Genomic DNA, 22176 nt, shown 5'->3' on the forward strand with positions numbered 1-22176 from the left:
CTTTTTGTCACTGCCCTACTTAAAGCGAACATATCTCCTGTTGGAGATTTTTGAGCAACCCTCGGTCACAAGATTCAATACTTTTCTTCGCTGTGCATCATTATTTTTTGCATATGTATGACGTTCATAAATCTTCCGCTAATTCCAAAGATGGCCGCGATGCTTAGTTGGAAGAGCTTCTGATTCGGTATCAAAAAGGGTACCGGGTTGGATGTTTACTCAGGCAAGCTCCGAACGGCGGCCTCTCTGGGAACTAATTACCTCGTGGTAAATCCAAACAACTTTCACTTTCCTCGCCATAGTAAAGACAATAATATTTTGAAAATGACATTACGGAAAATATTTCCTAACATAGATCAATGGGAACAAACCCAAGGAAAAACAGATACATGTGTTTCCGTCCGGCTGACCGTCCATGTTTTTCTTTGCCGATCAATGAACTTTTTCCCCTGGGTAAAATAAGAAAACTAATTTCGGAAACTGATTGACGCATCTATTTCGGCCGGATTTGCCCAGTCCTTGAAGCGTTTATATACATAAATAGATAGTTCATTATAATATATGTCATGTCAAAAGAAAACAATCTACCGACTCTACTTTTAAAATCAGTTGAATAGGAAATCTATACATTTTTATAGCTATATATTAAAAACTCAACTTAATAACTAAACAAAATGTTTGCTTATATTTTTATTTGAATGTTGTCTTTGCTCTCATTTTGTATGAGAAACAAAACATTCCAAATCAAAATTATGCTTGGTCAAATTAGTCCAAAAGAAAGTACAATTGCAAACCGGCTAAATCACAATGAATTTCAACTTTTCAGTCTCGCACGTAAATCACACTGTCCAAATCCTGACAGCTCGCCGCAAGACTTACAAAAAAACCACATCTCTTCATTGATAGGCATGCCTTTTTGAAAATAAAAAGACTAATGCGATACATTGATCAGGAGTCTGCTAATCATAAAGCCATGTAATATCAAATCCAACAAATAATTTTTGCATCAACCAACCTATCCAACTTTAAATTAATTCAGTTAGTCAACTGTCAGTGCCATTTTTATTAGAGAATCAATCACTTGACTAACCAGAGAACTTTTTTCATAAAGAGTCCACATATTTATTGGAACAAGCAAGAGAATCGACGCCGTTCTGCCACCTGTTGTCCTTTTTCAGCAACCATGTATATGGTTTGTTGATGCTACGTTTGCAGATAGAAAAAAGAAAATAATACCCATATTCATGTCATTGAAGTATTTTACTCTGAATCCAGTACAGATATGCACAAGGCAACTAAAATGTATTTTACATATCAATAGACCTATAGCGATGACTACACGATGTTTTTAAGACTGCTTGTAATGAGATGGAGTTATTTAATACAAATGGAGACGAAAAGAAATGGATGTATCTCATGTCTTCATTTCATTTCTCCGTATTAAAAGAGTCATTAATTTATTACTATGTTTAGACACGCATTATGAGAATAGCGACCATCATTTTAAGAGATATCTTGTTGGTCCAGGTAGATGGGCTACGCAACAAACATTATCAAATGACACAACAACAAAAAAATTTGTTATCATGCGATGGAGATCAAGTATAATTTTTTGTCATAAGAATGTCAGTGTTAAATGGAATATTGACACAAACACCTACTTAAATATTCTCAGAAGCAGCCATATAATCCCACATCTATTCATCTATTTTCAAATAATTATCAAAACGAATTATCAAAAGATTATACGAAATTGAAGATTTTGTCTCTTGAGCTGTCGATTTGATAATGAATTCTGGATGAATGGACCATAATCTTTCATTGAATTTACTAAACATTTAATACAAACTGCACTGTCCAACTGCCATGAACCAACAACCGTATAGGATCCTAATTATACATGTTTACGTATCTTGCCTGAGGTCCCTCTGTTAATGGTAATGTCCTCGCTTTTCCATCTCTTTTCAAAGCGATGGTTTGTATCTTTCTTTTTTTCTATATTTTTTCTGTTTCAGTTCTCCCGATTGGTATTGTATACAATTTCTTCTAGCAAAACAAACAACACTATGAATAAAGGAATAAAATAATCCAGATGTGTAACACACTGAAGACATTCTAACATCTATAAATTCAAACTGAAACAAATAACACCAGATAATTTGCGAATATTGTTACTTCACTGATCTCTCACACAGGAATGATTAACGTTATGCATGACCTATTACCTAAGTGACGAGAATAGAGTATCATCAGCGCGTCGGTGGTGTAAAGGTTAGCATGGTTGCCTTCCAAGCAGCCGATCCGGGTTCGATTCCCGGCTGACGCATGTCATTTTGTCAATACCGAGTTTAAAAGCGAACATATCAGCGTCTTTGTTTTTCTTCTCTTTCGGATATTTAGCAACCCTCAGTCACAAGTTTCAATACTTCTCTTCACTGTGCATGATTTTGTTTTTCATATGTAGGACGTTCATAAACCTTCCACTAATTCCGAAGACAGCCACGATAACTTAGTTGATAGAGTTTCTGATTCGGTATCAAAGCGTGTTATTTAATACAAATGGAGATAAAAAGAAATGGCTGTATCTCATCTCTTCATTTCCTTTCTCCGTATTAAAAGAATTATTATTTTAGTACTGTGATTAGACACGCATTACGACAATAGCGAGCATCATTTTAAGATATTTCGTGTTGATCCAGGTAGATGGGCTACGCAACAAACATCATATCACACACAAAACCAAAATTTTGTTATAATGTTATGGAGTCTAGTATAATTTTTTTGGCATTAGAATGTCAACGTTAAATGAAATATTGACGCAAATATCTACTTAAATATTATCAGAAGCAGCCATATAATCCCACATGTATTCATCTACTTTCAAATAATAATCTAAACTAATTATCAAAAGATTTTACAAAATTTAAGATTTTGTCTCTTGAGCTATAAATTTGATAATGAATTATGGATGCCTGGACCATAACCTTTCAATGAATTTATTAAACATTTAATACAAAATGCACTGTCAACCTGCCATGAACCAACAGCCTTATAGGATCCAAACGATACATGTTTATGTTTCTTGCTTGAGGTTCTCCTGTTGCTAGTAATGTCCTCACTTTTCCATCTCTTTTCAAAGCGATTGTTTGTATCTTTCTTTTTCTCTATTTCTTCCTAGTTCAGATCTCCCGATTGGTATGGTATACAATTTCTTCTAGCAAACACAACAGCACTATGAATAAAGAAATAAAATACTCCAGACGGATCACACAATGAAGACACTCTAACATCTATATATTAAAACTGACACAAATGACATCAAAATATTTTTGCAAATATTTTTATTTGACTGTTCTCTTTGAGAATATTTGCAAGGGAAAGATAAATGGATCAATCCAAACTATGCCACGTTGAATTAGTCACTGTAATGACAAACATTATACATGACCTGTCACCTAAGTGACGAGAATAGAGTATAACCAGCGCGTCGGTGGTGTAAAGGTTAGCATGGTTGCCTTCCAAGCAGCCGATCCGGGTTCGATTCCCGGCTGACGCATGTCATTTTTTTATAACGAGCATAAAAGAGAACATATCAGCGTCTTTGTTTTATTTCTCTTTTGGATATCTAGCAACCCTCAGTCACAAGTTTCAATACTTCTCTTCACTGTGCATGATTTTGATTTCATATGTAGGACGGCCATAAGCATTGCACTAATTCCGAAGACAGGCACGATAGCTTAGTTGGTAGAGTATCCGATTCGTTATCCAAGGGTGACCGGTTCGATATTCACTCAGGCCACCTTCGGGACGGCGGTCATGTAACCAACAACTGTCAGATGATGATCATATATTTTAACACTTGTTGCTTTATCTGCCTCAATTGCTTTCACTTTTACATCTCTTTTCGAAACACGTCTTTATATATTCTTTCTTTCTTCTGATTTCTATGTTCCTTCTTCATAATGTGTCTTAGTCCTTTACAGTAATTACCATATATTCGAGAATAATTTTCACATATTTTGACACATATGTGAAAAGCTTTCCTCATATTACATGCACATACGCTTTGGTTTACTTTCTTTTCCTAAAGTAAATGCATCGATTCGTTCTCCTATTAATTAATGTTGTATTTTTTGTATTTCGTCTTTACATAACATTCACGAAACTGTCCGTAGTGAAGGTCCAAACACCACACCCTCCGAACTTCCCAGTGGTCTAAAGCGCTCACCGTTACGGATCACTGCCATCTCACCTCTGTCGGCATGGTTTCGAGTCTCGGGTTCGGCCAATGTTGGGATGAGAGGAAGCTTGCCGGTAGGTTCTCGTGGGTCGGTGGTTCTTTCCAGGGCTTTCCTGGATTCTTCCTCCACCATTTATACTGGCCGCCATGTATAGCCTATCTTGTGCTGAAAATGGCGTCAAAATTTGCAACAACAACGTCAGTAGTGAATACAACGAGACAGTCTATCTAACATGGATGTCTCTTACACATCACAGACAAGCATTATGCATGACATGTCCCCTAAGTGATGGCAATTCCAAGCAGTCGATCCGGGTTCGATTCCTGGCTGAAACATCGCTTTTTGTCACTGCCCTACTTAAAGCGAACATATCTCCTGTTGGAGATTTTTGAGCAACCCTCGGTCACAAGATTCAATACTTTTCTTCGCTGTGCATCATTATTTTTTGCATATGTATGACGTTCATAAATCTTCCGCTAATTCCAAAGATGGCCGCGATGCTTAGTTGGAAGAGCTTCTGATTCGGTATCAAAAAGGGTACCGGGTTGGATGTTTACTCAGGCAAGCTCCGAACGGCGGCCTCTCTGGGAACTAATTACCTCGTGGTAAATCCAAACAACTTTCACTTTCCTCGCCATAGTAAAGACAATAATATTTTGAAAATGACATTACGGAAAATATTTCCTAACATAGATCAATGGGAACAAACCCAAGGAAAAACAGATACATGTGTTTCCGTCCGGCTGACCGTCCATGTTTTTCTTTGCCGATCAATGAACTTTTTCCCCTGGGTAAAATAAGAAAACTAATTTCGGAAACTGATTGACGCATCTATTTCGGCCGGATTTGCCCAGTCCTTGAAGCGTTTATATACATAAATAGATAGTTCATTATAATATATGTCATGTCAAAAGAAAACAATCTACCGACTCTACTTTTAAAATCAGTTGAATAGGAAATCTATACATTTTTATAGCTATATATTAAAAACTCAACTTAATAACTAAACAAAATGTTTGCTTATATTTTTATTTGAATGTTGTCTTTGCTCTCATTTTGTATGAGAAACAAAACATTCCAAATCAAAATTATGCTTGGTCAAATTAGTCCAAAAGAAAGTACAATTGCAAACCGGCTAAATCACAATGAATTTCAACTTTTCAGTCTCGCACGTAAATCACACTGTCCAAATCCTGACAGCTCGCCGCAAGACTTACAAAAAAACCACATCTCTTCATTGATAGGCATGCCTTTTTGAAAATAAAAAGACTAATGCGATACATTGATCAGGAGTCTGCTAATCATAAAGCCATGTAATATCAAATCCAACAAATAATTTTTGCATCAACCAACCTATCCAACTTTAAATTAATTCAGTTAGTCAACTGTCAGTGCCATTTTTATTAGAGAATCAATCACTTGACTAACCAGAGAACTTTTTTCATAAAGAGTCCACATATTTATTGGAACAAGCAAGAGAATCGACGCCGTTCTGCCACCTGTTGTCCTTTTTCAGCAACCATGTATATGGTTTGTTGATGCTACGTTTGCAGATAGAAAAAAGAAAATAATACCCATATTCATGTCATTGAAGTATTTTACTCTGAATCCAGTACAGATATGCACAAGGCAACTAAAATGTATTTTACATATCAATAGACCTATAGCGATGACTACACGATGTTTTTAAGACTGCTTGTAATGAGATGGAGTTATTTAATACAAATGGAGACGAAAAGAAATGGATGTATCTCATGTCTTCATTTCATTTCTCCGTATTAAAAGAGTCATTAATTTATTACTATGTTTAGACACGCATTATGAGAATAGCGACCATCATTTTAAGAGATATCTTGTTGGTCCAGGTAGATGGGCTACGCAACAAACATTATCAAATGACACAACAACAAAAAAATTTGTTATCATGCGATGGAGATCAAGTATAATTTTTTGTCATAAGAATGTCAGTGTTAAATGGAATATTGACACAAACACCTACTTAAATATTCTCAGAAGCAGCCATATAATCCCACATCTATTCATCTATTTTCAAATAATTATCAAAACGAATTATCAAAAGATTATACGAAATTGAAGATTTTGTCTCTTGAGCTGTCGATTTGATAATGAATTCTGGATGAATGGACCATAATCTTTCATTGAATTTACTAAACATTTAATACAAACTGCACTGTCCAACTGCCATGAACCAACAACCGTATAGGATCCTAATTATACATGTTTACGTATCTTGCCTGAGGTCCCTCTGTTAATGGTAATGTCCTCGCTTTTCCATCTCTTTTCAAAGCGATGGTTTGTATCTTTCTTTTTTTCTATATTTTTTCTGTTTCAGTTCTCCCGATTGGTATTGTATACAATTTCTTCTAGCAAAACAAACAACACTATGAATAAAGGAATAAAATAATAAAGATGTGTAACACACTGAAGACATTCTAACATCTATAAATTCAAACTGAAACAAATAACACCAGATAATTTGCGAATATTGTTACTTCACTGATCTCTCACACAGGAATGATTAACGTTATGCATGACCTATTACCTAAGTGACGAGAATAGAGTATCATCAGCGCGTCGGTGGTGTAAAGGTTAGCATGGTTGCCTTCCAAGCAGCCGATCCGGGTTCGATTCCCGGCTGACGCATGTCATTTTGTCAATACCGAGTTTAAAAGCGAACATATCAGCGTCTTTGTTTTTCTTCTCTTTCGGATATTTAGCAACCCTCAGTCACAAGTTTCAATACTTCTCTTCACTGTGCATGATTTTGTTTTTCATATGTAGGACGTTCATAAACCTTCCACTAATTCCGAAGACAGCCACGATAACTTAGTTGATAGAGTTTCTGATTCGGTATCAAAGCGTGTTATTTAATACAAATGGAGATAAAAAGAAATGGCTGTATCTCATCTCTTCATTTCCTTTCTCCGTATTAAAAGAATTATTATTTTAGTACTGTGATTAGACACGCATTACGACAATAGCGAGCATCATTTTAAGATATTTCGTGTTGATCCAGGTAGATGGGCTACGCAACAAACATCATATCACACACAAAACCAAAATTTTGTTATAATGTTATGGAGTCTAGTATAATTTTTTTGGCATTAGAATGTCAACGTTAAATGAAATATTGACGCAAATATCTACTTAAATATTATCAGAAGCAGCCATATAATCCCACATGTATTCATCTACTTTCAAATAATAATCTAAACTAATTATCAAAAGATTTTACAAAATTTAAGATTTTGTCTCTTGAGCTATAAATTTGATAATGAATTATGGATGCCTGGACCATAACCTTTCAATGAATTTATTAAACATTTAATACAAAATGCACTGTCAACCTGCCATGAACCAACAGCCTTATAGGATCCAAACGATACATGTTTATGTTTCTTGCTTGAGGTTCTCCTGTTGCTAGTAATGTCCTCACTTTTCCATCTCTTTTCAAAGCGATTGTTTGTATCTTTCTTTTTCTCTATTTCTTCCTAGTTCAGATCTCCCGATTGGTATGGTATACAATTTCTTCTAGCAAACAAAACAGCACTATGAATAAAGAAATAAAATACTCCAGACGGATCACACAATGAAGACACTCTAACATCTATATATTAAAACTGACACAAATGACATCAAAATATTTTTGCAAATATTTTTATTTGACTGTTCTCTTTGAGAATATTTGCAAGGGAAAGATAAATGGATCAATCCAAACTATGCCACGTTGAATTAGTCACTGTAATGACAAACATTATACATGACCTGTCACCTAAGTGACGAGAATAGAGTATAACCAGCGCGTCGGTGGTGTAAAGGTTAGCATGGTTGCCTTCCAAGCAGCCGATCCGGGTTCGATTCCCGGCTGACGCATGTCATTTTTTTATAACGAGCATAAAAGAGAACATATCAGCGTCTTTGTTTTATTTCTCTTTTGGATATCTAGCAACCCTCAGTCACAAGTTTCAATACTTCTCTTCACTGTGCATGATTTTGATTTCATATGTAGGACGGCCATAAGCATTGCACTAATTCCGAAGACAGGCACGATAGCTTAGTTGGTAGAGTATCCGATTCGTTATCCAAGGGTGACCGGTTCGATATTCACTCAGGCCACCTTCGGGACGGCGGTCATGTAACCAACAACTGTCAGATGATGATCATATATTTTAACACTTGTTGCTTTATCTGCCTCAATTGCTTTCACTTTTACATCTCTTTTCGAAACACGTCTTTATATATTCTTTCTTTCTTCTGATTTCTATGTTCCTTCTTCATAATGTGTCTTAGTCCTTTACAGTAATTACCATATATTCGAGAATAATTTTCACATATTTTGACACATATGTGAAAAGCTTTCCTCATATTACATGCACATACGCTTTGGTTTACTTTCTTTTCCTAAAGTAAATGCATCGATTCGTTCTCCTATTAATTAATGTTGTATTTTTTGTATTTCGTCTTTACATAACATTCACGAAACTGTCCGTAGTGAAGGTCCAAACACCACACCCTCCGAACTTCCCAGTGGTCTAAAGCGCTCACCGTTACGGATCACTGCCATCTCACCTCTGTCGGCATGGTTTCGAGTCTCGGGTTCGGCCAATGTTGGGATGAGAGGAAGCTTGCCGGTAGGTTCTCGTGGGTCGGTGGTTCTTTCCAGGGCTTTCCTGGATTCTTCCTCCACCATTTATACTGGCCGCCATGTATAGCCTATCTTGTGCTGAAAATGGCGTCAAAATTTGCAACAACAACGTCAGTAGTGAATACAACGAGACAGTCTATCTAACATGGATGTCTCTTACACATCACAGACAAGCATTATGCATGACATGTCCCCTAAGTGATGGCAATTCCAAGCAGTCGATCCGGGTTCGATTCCTGGCTGAAACATCGCTTTTTGTCACTGCCCTACTTAAAGCGAACATATCTCCTGTTGGAGATTTTTGAGCAACCCTCGGTCACAAGATTCAATACTTTTCTTCGCTGTGCATCATTATTTTTTGCATATGTATGACGTTCATAAATCTTCCGCTAATTCCAAAGATGGCCGCGATGCTTAGTTGGAAGAGCTTCTGATTCGGTATCAAAAAGGGTACCGGGTTGGATGTTTACTCAGGCAAGCTCCGAACGGCGGCCTCTCTGGGAACTAATTACCTCGTGGTAAATCCAAACAACTTTCACTTTCCTCGCCATAGTAAAGACAATAATATTTTGAAAATGACATTACGGAAAATATTTCCTAACATAGATCAATGGGAACAAACCCAAGGAAAAACAGATACATGTGTTTCCGTCCGGCTGACCGTCCATGTTTTTCTTTGCCGATCAATGAACTTTTTCCCCTGGGTAAAATAAGAAAACTAATTTCGGAAACTGATTGACGCATCTATTTCGGCCGGATTTGCCCAGTCCTTGAAGCGTTTATATACATAAATAGATAGTTCATTATAATATATGTCATGTCAAAAGAAAACAATCTACCGACTCTACTTTTAAAATCAGTTGAATAGGAAATCTATACATTTTTATAGCTATATATTAAAAACTCAACTTAATAACTAAACAAAATGTTTGCTTATATTTTTATTTGAATGTTGTCTTTGCTCTCATTTTGTATGAGAAACAAAACATTCCAAATCAAAATTATGCTTGGTCAAATTAGTCCAAAAGAAAGTACAATTGCAAACCGGCTAAATCACAATGAATTTCAACTTTTCAGTCTCGCACGTAAATCACACTGTCCAAATCCTGACAGCTCGCCGCAAGACTTACAAAAAAACCACATCTCTTCATTGATAGGCATGCCTTTTTGAAAATAAAAAGACTAATGCGATACATTGATCAGGAGTCTGCTAATCATAAAGCCATGTAATATCAAATCCAACAAATAATTTTTGCATCAACCAACCTATCCAACTTTAAATTAATTCAGTTAGTCAACTGTCAGTGCCATTTTTATTAGAGAATCAATCACTTGACTAACCAGAGAACTTTTTTCATAAAGAGTCCACATATTTATTGGAACAAGCAAGAGAATCGACGCCGTTCTGCCACCTGTTGTCCTTTTTCAGCAACCATGTATATGGTTTGTTGATGCTACGTTTGCAGATAGAAAAAAGAAAATAATACCCATATTCATGTCATTGAAGTATTTTACTCTGAATCCAGTACAGATATGCACAAGGCAACTAAAATGTATTTTACATATCAATAGACCTATAGCGATGACTACACGATGTTTTTAAGACTGCTTGTAATGAGATGGAGTTATTTAATACAAATGGAGACGAAAAGAAATGGATGTATCTCATGTCTTCATTTCATTTCTCCGTATTAAAAGAGTCATTAATTTATTACTATGTTTAGACACGCATTATGAGAATAGCGACCATCATTTTAAGAGATATCTTGTTGGTCCAGGTAGATGGGCTACGCAACAAACATTATCAAATGACACAACAACAAAAAAATTTGTTATCATGCGATGGAGATCAAGTATAATTTTTTGTCATAAGAATGTCAGTGTTAAATGGAATATTGACACAAACACCTACTTAAATATTCTCAGAAGCAGCCATATAATCCCACATGTATTCATCTATTTTCAAATAATTATCAAAAAGAATTATCAAAAGATTATACGAAATTGAAGATTTTGTCTCTTGAGCTGTCGATTTGATAATGAATTCTGGATGAATGGACCATAATCTTTCATTGAATTTACTAAACATTTAATACAAACTGCACTGTCCAACTGCCATGAACCAACAACCGTATAGGATCCTAATTATACATGTTTACGTATCTTGCCTGAGGTCCCTCTGTTAATGGTAATGTCCTCGCTTTTCCATCTCTTTTCAAAGCGATGGTTTGTATCTTTCTTTTTTTCTATATTTTTTCTGTTTCAGTTCTCCCGATTGGTATTGTATACAATTTCTTCTAGCAAAACAAACAACACTATGAATAAAGGAATAAAATAATAAAGATGTGTAACACACTGAAGACATTCTAACATCTATAAATTCAAACTGAAACAAATAACACCAGATAATTTGCGAATATTGTTACTTCACTGATCTCTCACACAGGAATGATTAACGTTATGCATGACCTATTACCTAAGTGACGAGAATAGAGTATCATCAGCGCGTCGGTGGTGTAAAGGTTAGCCTTCCAAGCAGCCGATCCGGGTTCGATTCCCGGCTGACGCATGTCATTTTGTCAATACCGAGTTTAAAAGCGAACATATCAGCGTCTTTGTTTTTCTTCTCTTTCGGATATTTAGCAACCCTCAGTCACAAGTTTCAATACTTCTCTTCACTGTGCATGATTTTGTTTTCATATGTAGGACGTTCATAAACATTCCACTAATTCCGAAGACAGCCTCGATAACTTAGTTGATAGAGTTTCTGATTCGGTATCAAAGCGTGTTATTTAATACAAATGGAGATAAAAAGAAATGGATGTATCTCATGTCTTCATTTCCTTTCTCCGTATTAAAAGAATTATTATTTTAGTACTGTGATTAGACACGCATTACGACAATAGCGAGCATCATTTTAAGACATTTCGTGTTGATCCAGGTAGATGGGCTACGCAAAAAACATCATATCACACACAAAAAGCAAAATTTTGTTATAATGTTATGGAGTCTAGTATAATTTTTTGGGGCATTAGAATGTCAATGTTAAATGAAATATTGACGCAAATATCTACTTTAATATTATCAGAAGCAGCCATATAATCCCACATGTTTTCATCTACTTTCAAATAATTATCAAAAATAATTATCAAAAGATTTTACAAAATTTAAGATTTTGTCTCTTGAGCTGTCAAATTTTATAATGAATTATGGATGCCTGGACCATAACCTTTCAATGAATTTATTAAACATTTAATACAAAATGCACTGTCAACCTGCCATTAACCATTAACCTTATAGGATCCAAACGATACATGTTTATATTTCTTGCTTGAGGTTCTCCTGTTGCTAGTAATGTCCTCACTTTTCCATCTCTTTTCAAAGCGATTGTTTGTATCTTTCTTTTTCTCTATGTCTTCCTAGTTCAGATCTCCCGATTGGTATGGTATACAATTTCTTCTAGCAAACAAAACAGCACTATGAATAAAGAAATAAAATAATCCAGACGGATCACACAATGAAGACACTCTAACATCTATATATTAAAACTGACACAAATAACATCAAATATTTTTGCGAATATTTTTATTTGACTGTTCTCTTTGAGAATATTTTGCAAGGGAAAGATAAATGGATCAATCCAAACTATGCCACGTTGAATTAGTCACGGTAATGACAAACATTATACATGACCTGTCACCTAAGTGACGAGAATAGAGTATAACCAGCGCGTCGGTGGTGTAAAGGTTAGCATGGTTGCCTTCCAAGCAACCGATCCAGACCGAAGTTAAGCAACGTCGGGCCCAGGACTTCCGGTTATGACATCAGATGGAAAACACGTTTGATGATCGTTCCGTGAATTTTCAAGTTTTATTCCTTTAATAGACATTTTTTCTGTTTTAAGTTGTTACAGGTACGTTTATTAGATTCGTGTGATCGCATTCATATAGAAGTTAGATATATTTTGTGTGTGTGGATAACTTTATCCACCACACAAAATACTATTTTCTGTGACAATGAATTCAAAGCCTGGTCGTGCTGCACGTGCAGCACAGGGAGCGGACTCAAATTCTAATGACACCAGTGGAATAGCTAACAATAAGAATGGCATGTCGAGTAACATCGATAGACAGACAGGAGCTTCTCGTCGTTTTGGGAAAGAATGTACCGTGGTGATTGATGTAAAGGATGTGAAGAAAATAAAGGCAAGTGATATTGTTAGAAGTGTAGAAGAATTAACCGGAGATATGTTGGTCTATGCAGTTGTGCCCAAAGGTGCAAATTTGTATGAGGTCACACTACCGAGCAAGGAAGTAGCATATAATACCTTGTGTGGAATTGATATTGGAAGTGAACACTTTGATTGTACTCTCTTATATTCAGACACTATTATTGTGTCAATTCTTCATTTACCAGCATACATCACCGATGATGATATAAGTATGAAGCTCGGTGAATACGGAGTAGAACTTCTTTCTCCCATTCAAAGCAGATATTATCCTGGGACTAGTGTGGCTGATGGGACTCGTTATGTCAAATGTAAATTTCCACAGCAGGTAAAATCCTTGCCTTACAGTCTGAAATTTCAGACTGTCAATGGTCAGCAATACTTTAGAGTATTACACGATAACCAAGTTAAGGTATGTTCTAGATGTCTAGATCCGGGACATGTTATAAAAGACTGCCCTGATTTTGTATGCTACAAGTGTGGGGAGCAAGGTCATGTAGCAAAAAATTGCACAAGGCAAAGATGTGACAGTTGTGGAAGTTTTCCTCTTATGTGTACATGCAGGATATGCGACAAATGCCACAAAGACGCGCAAACATGTATGTGTTACAGAGAGGCCATTGCAGGGATTCATTCGCAAGTTGATGATGATACGAGGGAAGACATATTGGAGTTACCGAGTGACGAAGATGATAAAGAAGAAATTGAGAATGCAAAACAAGATAACGAGAGTGGAGAAAGTGGGGAAGAAAAAGAAAGAAGTGGAGTTGATATGACCAATGTAGAAATAGAATCTGAGGAGGAAGTAAACAACAATCATACAATTGGAGATGGATCGGGGACAGATTCAGATGATGACAGGAAGATGGCTGCAGACGTTGTTGAAAGATCAAACGAATCACGTACATGTCAAGAAAACGGTACTAATATCGAAAATTTCAAGGTAGTACAAAGGAGAAGGAGAAGGTTTAATCCAGTACCTAACCTGAAAATGAATAGCATGCGACGAACACCTATTAAGAAATGATCAAACACTCAACATTTTTTAATACTTTCAATACACTCATCATAATCATGGCTTTAAATATTGTATCTCTAAATGTAAATGGCTTGCGTAATTTGAATAAACTAAAGTCTGTTTTAGAAATATTTAAAGAGAAAAGAGGACATATTTTATTATTGCAAGAAACCTTTTGGGATGATGAGTTTGCTGAAAGTATTAGAGAAAATGAGATTTGGAATGGTGACATATTTTATAGTAATGCAGACAATAGGAGGGCAGGTGTTGCTGTTTTAGTAGTGAGAGAATTGAGAAATCAGGTGACACAAGAAATGATTGAAAAGGGTAGGATTTTACATCTTAAAATAGCTATTGATGATAAAGTGATTGATTTAATCAATATTTATGCTCCAAATGTTGTGAAGGAAAGGTTTAACTTTTTCATGAAGCTAAATACATATTTACATAACAGTACTAGTGATAGCACTATCCTGGCTGGTGATTTTAATACAACTTTAGCAGGTATTGATCGACATAACAAAGCCTTACATATTGATGATGTAGCAGTGCGTGAACTTTATAAAATTATTCATGATAGGAATATTACCGATTTATGGAGATCACGAAATCCTAGTACTCGTAGTTTCTCCAGAAAACAAGTTGTACTAGGCGAAATGAAGCAGAGTAGAATAGATTATTTTTTGATTTCCTCAAAATTGCATTCCAATGTGCAAAATATTTATTATGCAGATACATCTTTTAGTGATCATTCTTTTGTATACCTTAAACTAAATACCTGCAAAGTGGAAACAGGGCCCGGATTATGGATACTAAATAACAATGTTCTTTTTGAGGAAAAATATGTACAAAGAGTGAAATCAATTCTTACCGAGGGAAAAACTGACGAAATGTATTTTAGTGAACCACTCATTTGGTGGGATAATGTAAAATACAAAATTAAAAAATTTTCCCAAGTATACTGTACAAGAAGAAATAAGGAAAGATTACAAGAATACTTTACATTGCAAAATAAATTAAAATCATTTTCAGAAAAAGTCGCAAATAAAGAATCATATGACATTAACAAATATGAAGAACTAAAACATCAGCTAAGTGACTATGAAACCGATTTTTGTCGGGGTGCTATATTGAGATCTAAGGCGAAATGGGCAATTGAAAGCGATAGAAATACTAAATACTTTCTAAATCTTGAGAAATATCGACACAACAAAAATGTAATCAATGAATTGATTGATGATCATGGTGTAATTATTTCAAATACAAGCGGAATCTTAGATGAAATACATCAGTTTTATAGTCATTTATATTCTTCGGTAACTGTTGATGATAATTGTACTGATTCACTTTTAAATTTTGTAAATTGTTCTGTATCTGATGAGGATAAAGATATGTGTGATGCCATAATAACAGTTGATGAAATACATACAGCTATAAAAGGGATGGCTAAAAATAAAAGCCCCGGCCCGGACGGATTGACAGTAGAGTGGTATTGTAAATTTTATGATTGTATATATGATATTCTGTTGCACATCTTTCAGAGTGTTAAGAATGACAATATTATGTCGAGATCAATGAGATTTGGGGTTATATCACTTATTTATAAAAATAAGGGGGATAATAGAAGATTGCAAAATTGGAGTCCTATCAGTTTACTTAATGTAGATTATAAAATTTTGGCAAGAATTTTGTCTACACGTTTAAAAATGGTATTACCCAAAATTATTTCTCAAACTCAGACATGTTGTATAGTTGGGAGAGATATTTCTGATACTATAGTCACTGTAAGAGATATTATAGATATGGTTGAGAGAGACAATCTTGAGGGATATATCTTAAAAATTGATCAAGAAAAAGCGTTTGACAGAGGTTGCCACTCATATTTGATTTCTGTTTTACGAAAGTTCGGTTTTGGTGACAATTTTATTCAGTGGATAAAGATATTTTATAATGAAATTAAAAGTAGTGTTAAATGCAATGGTCATCTAACGAAACCCTTTTTAATTAAAAATTCAGTCAGACAAGGTTGTCCTATATCAGCAATGTTATATGTATTAGCAGCAGAACCCTTAGGACTCGCTATCAAAGCAAATCCCACTATCAAAGGTATTCCACTCCCACTGTCTAGTAATACAAGTAAGGTTTTTCAACATGCAGATGATACAACCTTGACATTAGCGGACACACAATCCATTAATCAATCTTTTAATGTACTTGACTTGTATTGTAAAGGATCTGGTGCAAAGGTGAACAAGGAAAAGACAGAACTTCTGTGTATTGGATCTGGTAAACTTACTGATGATTATTGCAAACAATTACAAATTCAAATGTGTGATCAAGTCATCTTAATTTTGGGAGCTTATGTTGGAAAATGTGCAAAGTTATGTGAGCAACTGAACTGGAATGATAGATTGTCTAAAATTAAAAACTTATTGCAACTGTGGTCACAGAGATATTTGACAATACAAGGAAAAGTAACAGTTGTTAATAACTTATTAGTTTCTAGAGTATTGTACATAGTGTCAGTTCAGCCTCTTCCTGATATGATTGCTGATGAATTGAAGCAATTATTTCTCAGATTTATCTGGTCAGGAAAGTCCCATTTGGTTCACTATTATACAATAATTGGTGATAAGCGAAATGGCGGACTACAGTTAACTGATATAAAGATGAAAATGTATGCATTCAGACTAAAATTTTTAAAAAGATACTTTGATGTGAATTGCCATGCTATGTGGAAAAATACCTTTGATCACTTTTTATCTACTGTCCTGAACATGAGGTTGACCAAAGAGTTGTTTCTCATGTCTTTAAATAAGCAACAATTGAATACCCTACCTATATTTTACAGAGAAATGTTTCATGCATGGGAAAAACTTAGAAATAATATCGATACAAATATTGATGTGAGGAATGTTTTTGAACAACCTCTCTTTTTAAATCCTAATATTACATGTGCTGGTAAAACGTTGTTTTTCGCAGAATTTATAGAAGCAGGAATTGTTCGTGTTCAGGATATTACATATGAATTTGTACCTGGAATACTACCTTATAGAGCTATTCAAGAAATGATATACAAATCAAATTCTGAGATCAAAACAGATAAGATAAAAAAAGATTATAATTGCATAATAGAAAGTATACCATTAGGCTGGAGAAATATTGTTGCAACAGAGTCAAAACCCACTGTAACCAATGGGAGAAATAATATGTTTCTCAGAGTTGATACAAAATTATATGACCTCTGTTTATGTACAACACAACTATTTTACAAGCTTTTATGTACGTTGATTTTTAAAGAACCAGCTTCTGTTTCCTTTTGGAGTAAGATATTTAGTTTGGAAAAGCATAAATACTGGAAATTGATACATCTACCTTTCAAGACCCCAGATTGTATAGATTTGGATTACAGAATAATGCACAATCGAATATTTACAAAAGAGAGACTAAAATACTATGGCAAAATTGATAATGACTTATGTCCAGTGTGCCAGTTGGAAACAGAGGATTTATTTCACATGTTTTTGAAATGTCCTGAATTAAGCTCTTTTAAGAATTATATTGTATATATAGTTGAGATTCTTTTTAAAGACTGTAGAGTTGGTGTTCTCAATAGCACTTCTTTTGAACAAATGCTCATGATAGGATATAACAAAGAAACAAAATCAGTAAATAGTTATTTTTTGAACTACATTCTGAGCATTGCTCGATTGTGCATTTACAAAAGAAGAAACATTATGTCGTTATTAGGGAAACAAATAGACATCGAAAGATTGTTCCAATATTTGACTAGAAAATATATATTCTATGCGTATCAACATCACAAAGACAAAAATCAGACTTTGATAACGAAATATTTTGTTAAAGATAATCCTTTAATGAGAATGGAAGAGGATAAACTGTTTATTACATTGTAGAATCATTGTTTTGTACTATAGCATTACAAAATATAATTTTAGAATCATTGTTCTGTAATATAGCTTAACAAAATACTTTTGTAGAATCATTGTTTTGTAATATAGCATTACAAAATACTATTGTAGAACCATTATTTTGTAATATAGAATTACAAACTCCTATGTAAATACTGACTGTATACTTTTAACTTATATACTGTACAAAACGTTTTTTAAATAAAGAAAGAAAAAAATAAAAAGCATGGTTGCCTTCCAAGCAGCCGATCCGGGTTCGATTCCCAGCTGACGCATGTCATTTTGTCAATACCGAGTTTAAAAGCGAACATATCAGCGTCTTTGTTTTTCTTCTCTTTCGGATATTTAGCAACCCTCAGTCACAAGTTTCAATACTTCTCTTCACTGTGCATGATTTTGTTTTCGTATGTAGGACGTTCATAAACATTCCACTAATTCCGAAGACAGCCACGATAACTTAGTTGATAGAGTTTCTGATTCGGTATCAAAGCGTGTTATTTAATACAAATGGAGATAAAAAGAAATGGATGTATCTCATCTCTTCATTTCCTTTCTCCGTATTAAAAGAATTATTATTTTAGTACTGTGATTAGACACGCATTACGACAATAGCGAGCATCATTTTAAGACATTTCGTGTTGATCCAGGTAGATGGGCTACGCAAAAAACATCATATCACACACAAAACCAAAATTTTGTTATAATGTTATGGAGTCTAGTATAATTTTTTGGGGCATTAGAATGTCAATGTTAAATGAAATATTGACGCAAATATCTACTTTAATATTATCAGAAGCAGCCATATAATCCCACATGTTTTCATCTACTTTCAAATAATTATCAAAAATAATTATCAAAAGATTTTACAAAATTTAAGATTTTGTCTCTTGAGCTGTCAAATTTTATAATGAATTATGGATGCCTGGACCATAACCTTTCAATGAATTTATTAAACATTTAATACAAAATGCACTGTCAACCTGCCATTAACCATTAACCTTATAGGATCCAAACGATACATGTTTATATTTCTTGCTTGAGGTTCTCCTGTTGCTAGTAATGTCCTCACTTTTCCATCTCTTTTCAAAGCGATTGTTTGTATCTTTCTTTTTCTCTATGTCTTCCTAGTTCAGATCTCCCGATTGGTATGGTATACAATTTCTTCTAGCAAACAAAACAGCACTATGAATAAAGAAATAAAATAATCCAGACGGATCACACAATGAAGACACTCTAACATCTATATATTAAAACTGACACAAATAACATCAAATATTTTTGCGAATATTTTTATTTGACTGTTCTCTTTGAGAATATTTTGCAAGGGAAAGATAAATGGATCAATCCAAACTATGCCACGTTGAATTAGTCACGGTAATGACAAACATTATACATGACCTGTCACCTAAGTGACGAGAATAGAGTATAACCAGCGCGTCGGTGGTGTAAAGGTTAGCATGGTTGCCTTCCAAGCAACCGATCCAGACCGAAGTTAAGCAACGTCGGGCCCAGGACTTCCGGTTATGACATCAGATGGAAAACACGTTTGATGATCGTTCCGTGAATTTTCAAGTTTTATTCCTTTAATAGACATTTTTTCTGTTTTAAGTTGTTACAGGTACGTTTATTAGATTCGTGTGATCGCATTCATATAGAAGTTAGATATATTTTGTGTGTGTGGATAACTTTATCCACCACACAAAATACTATTTTCTGTGACAATGAATTCAAAGCCTGGTCGTGCTGCACGTGCAGCACAGGGAGCGGACTCAAATTCTAATGACACCAGTGGAATAGCTAACAATAAGAATGGCATGTCGAGTAACATCGATAGACAGACAGGAGCTTCTCGTCGTTTTGGGAAAGAATGTACCGTGGTGATTGATGTAAAGGATGTGAAGAAAATAAAGGCAAGTGATATTGTTAGAAGTGTAGAAGAATTAACCGGAGATATGTCGGTCTATGCAGTTGTGCCCAAAGGTGCAAATTTGTATGAGGTCACACTACCGAGCAAGGAAGTAGCATATAATACCTTGTGTGGAATTGATATTGGAAGTGAACACTTTGATTGTACTCTCTTATATTCAGACACTATTATTGTGTCAATTCTTCATTTACCAGCATACATCACCGATGATGATATAAGTATGAAGCTCGGTGAATACGGAGTAGAACTTCTTTCTCCCATTCAACGCAGATATTATCCTGGGACTAGTGTGGCTGATGGGACTCGTTATGTCAAATGTAAATTTCCACAGCAGGTAAAATCCTTGCCTTACAGTCTGAAATTTCAGACTGTCAATGGTCAGCAATACTTAAGAGTATTACACGATAACCAAGTTAAGGTATGTTCTAGATGTCTAGATCCGGGACATGTTATGAAAGACTGCCCTGATTTTGTATGCTACAAGTGTGGGGAGCAAGGTCATGTAGCAAAAAATTGCACAAGGCAAAGATGTGACAGTTGTGGAAGTTTTCCTCTAATGTGTACATGCAGGATATGCGACAAATGCCACAAAGAGGCGCAAACATGTATGTGTTACAGAGAGGCCATTGCAGGCATTCATTCGCAAGTTGATGATGATACGAGGGAAGACATATTGGAGTTACCGAGTGACGAAGATGATAAAGAAGAAATTGAGAATGCAAAACAAGATAACGAGAGTGGAGAAAGTGGGGAAGAAAAAGAAAGAAGTGGAGTTAATATGACCAATGTAGAAATAGAATCTGAGGAGGAAGTAAACAACAATCATACAATTGGAGATGGATCGGGGACAGATTCAGATGATGACAGGAAGATGGCTGCAGACGTTGTTGAAAGATCAAACGAATCACGTACATGTCAAGAAAACGGTACTAATATCGAAAATTTCAAGGTAGTACAAAGGAGAAGGAGAAGGTTTAATCCAGTACCTAACCTGAAAATGAATAGCATGCGACGAACACCTATTAAGAAATGATCAAACACTCAACATTTTTTAATACTTTCAATACACTCATCATAATCATGGCTTTAAATATTGTATCTCTAAATGTAAATGGCTTGCGTAATTTGAATAAACTAAAGTCTGTTTTAGAAATATTTAAAGAGAAAAGAGGACATATTTTATTATTGCAAGAAACCTTTTGGGATGATGAGTTTGCTGAAAGTATTAGAGAAAATGAGATTTGGAATGGTGACATTTTATAGTAATGCAGACAATAGGAGGGCAGGTGTTGCTGTTTTAGTAGTGAGAGAATTGAGAAATCAGGTGACACAAGAAATGATTGAAAAGGGTAGGATTTTACATCTTAAAATAGCTATTGATGATAAAGTGATTGATTTAATCAATATTTATGCTCCAAATGTTGTGAAGGAAAGGTTTAACTTTTTCATGAAGCTAAAGACATATTTACATAACAGTACTAGTGATAGCACTATCCTGGCTGGTGATTTTAATACAACTTTAGCAGGTATTGATCGACATAACAAAGCCTTACATATTGATGATGTAGCAGTGCGTGAACTTTATAAAATTATTCATGATAGGAATATTACCGATTTATGGAGATCACGAAATCCTAGTACTCGTAGTTTCTCCAGAAAACAAGTTGTACTAGGCGAAATGAAGCAGAGTAGAATAGATTATTTTTTGATTTCCTCAAAATTGCATTCCAATGTGCAAAATATTTATTATGCAGATACATCTTTTAGTGATCATTCTTTTGTATACCTTAAACTAAATACCTGCAAAGTGGAAACAGGGCCCGGATTATGGATACTAAATAACAATGTTCTTTTTGAGGAAAAATATGTACAAAGAGTGAAATCAATTCTTACCGAGGGAAAAACTGACGAAATGTATTTTAGTGAACCACTCATTTGGTGGGATAATGTAAAATACAAAATTAAAAAGTTTTCCCAAGTATACTGTACAAGAAGAAATAAGGAAAGATTACAAGAATACTTTACATTGCAAAATAAATTAAAATCATTTTCAGAAAAAGTCGCAAATAAAGAATCATATGACATTAACAAATATGAAGAACTAAAACATCAGCTAAGTGACTATGAAACCGATTTTTGTCGGGGTGCTATATTGAGATCTAAG

The 22176-nt window shown here is 34.7% G+C and overlaps 4 non-coding genes across 4 annotated transcripts; all 4 read left to right on the forward strand.

The window, feature by feature from the left end:
* Nucleotides 1-2254: 2254 nt before the first annotated feature.
* Nucleotides 2255-2326, forward strand: Trnag-ucc (transfer RNA glycine (anticodon UCC)). Its single transcript has one exon. It is a non-coding gene; the product is annotated as a tRNA-Gly (tRNA).
* Nucleotides 2327-3484: 1158 nt separating this feature from the next.
* Nucleotides 3485-3556, forward strand: Trnag-ucc (transfer RNA glycine (anticodon UCC)). Its single transcript has one exon. It is a non-coding gene; the product is annotated as a tRNA-Gly (tRNA).
* Nucleotides 3557-6833: 3277 nt separating this feature from the next.
* On the forward strand, nucleotides 6834-6905 carry Trnag-ucc (transfer RNA glycine (anticodon UCC)). Its single transcript has one exon. It is a non-coding gene; the product is annotated as a tRNA-Gly (tRNA).
* A 1158-nt stretch (nucleotides 6906-8063) lies between these two features.
* Trnag-ucc (transfer RNA glycine (anticodon UCC)) lies at nucleotides 8064-8135 on the forward strand. The gene has a single exon. It is a non-coding gene; the product is annotated as a tRNA-Gly (tRNA).
* Nucleotides 8136-22176: the final 14041 nt, after the last annotated feature.

Source organism: Sinohyriopsis cumingii, chromosome 9 (genome assembly GCF_028554795.1).
Source record: "Sinohyriopsis cumingii isolate HCF-2022 chromosome 9, ASM2855479v2, whole genome shotgun sequence".
Lineage (NCBI taxonomy): Eukaryota > Metazoa > Mollusca > Bivalvia > Unionida > Unionidae > Sinohyriopsis > Sinohyriopsis cumingii.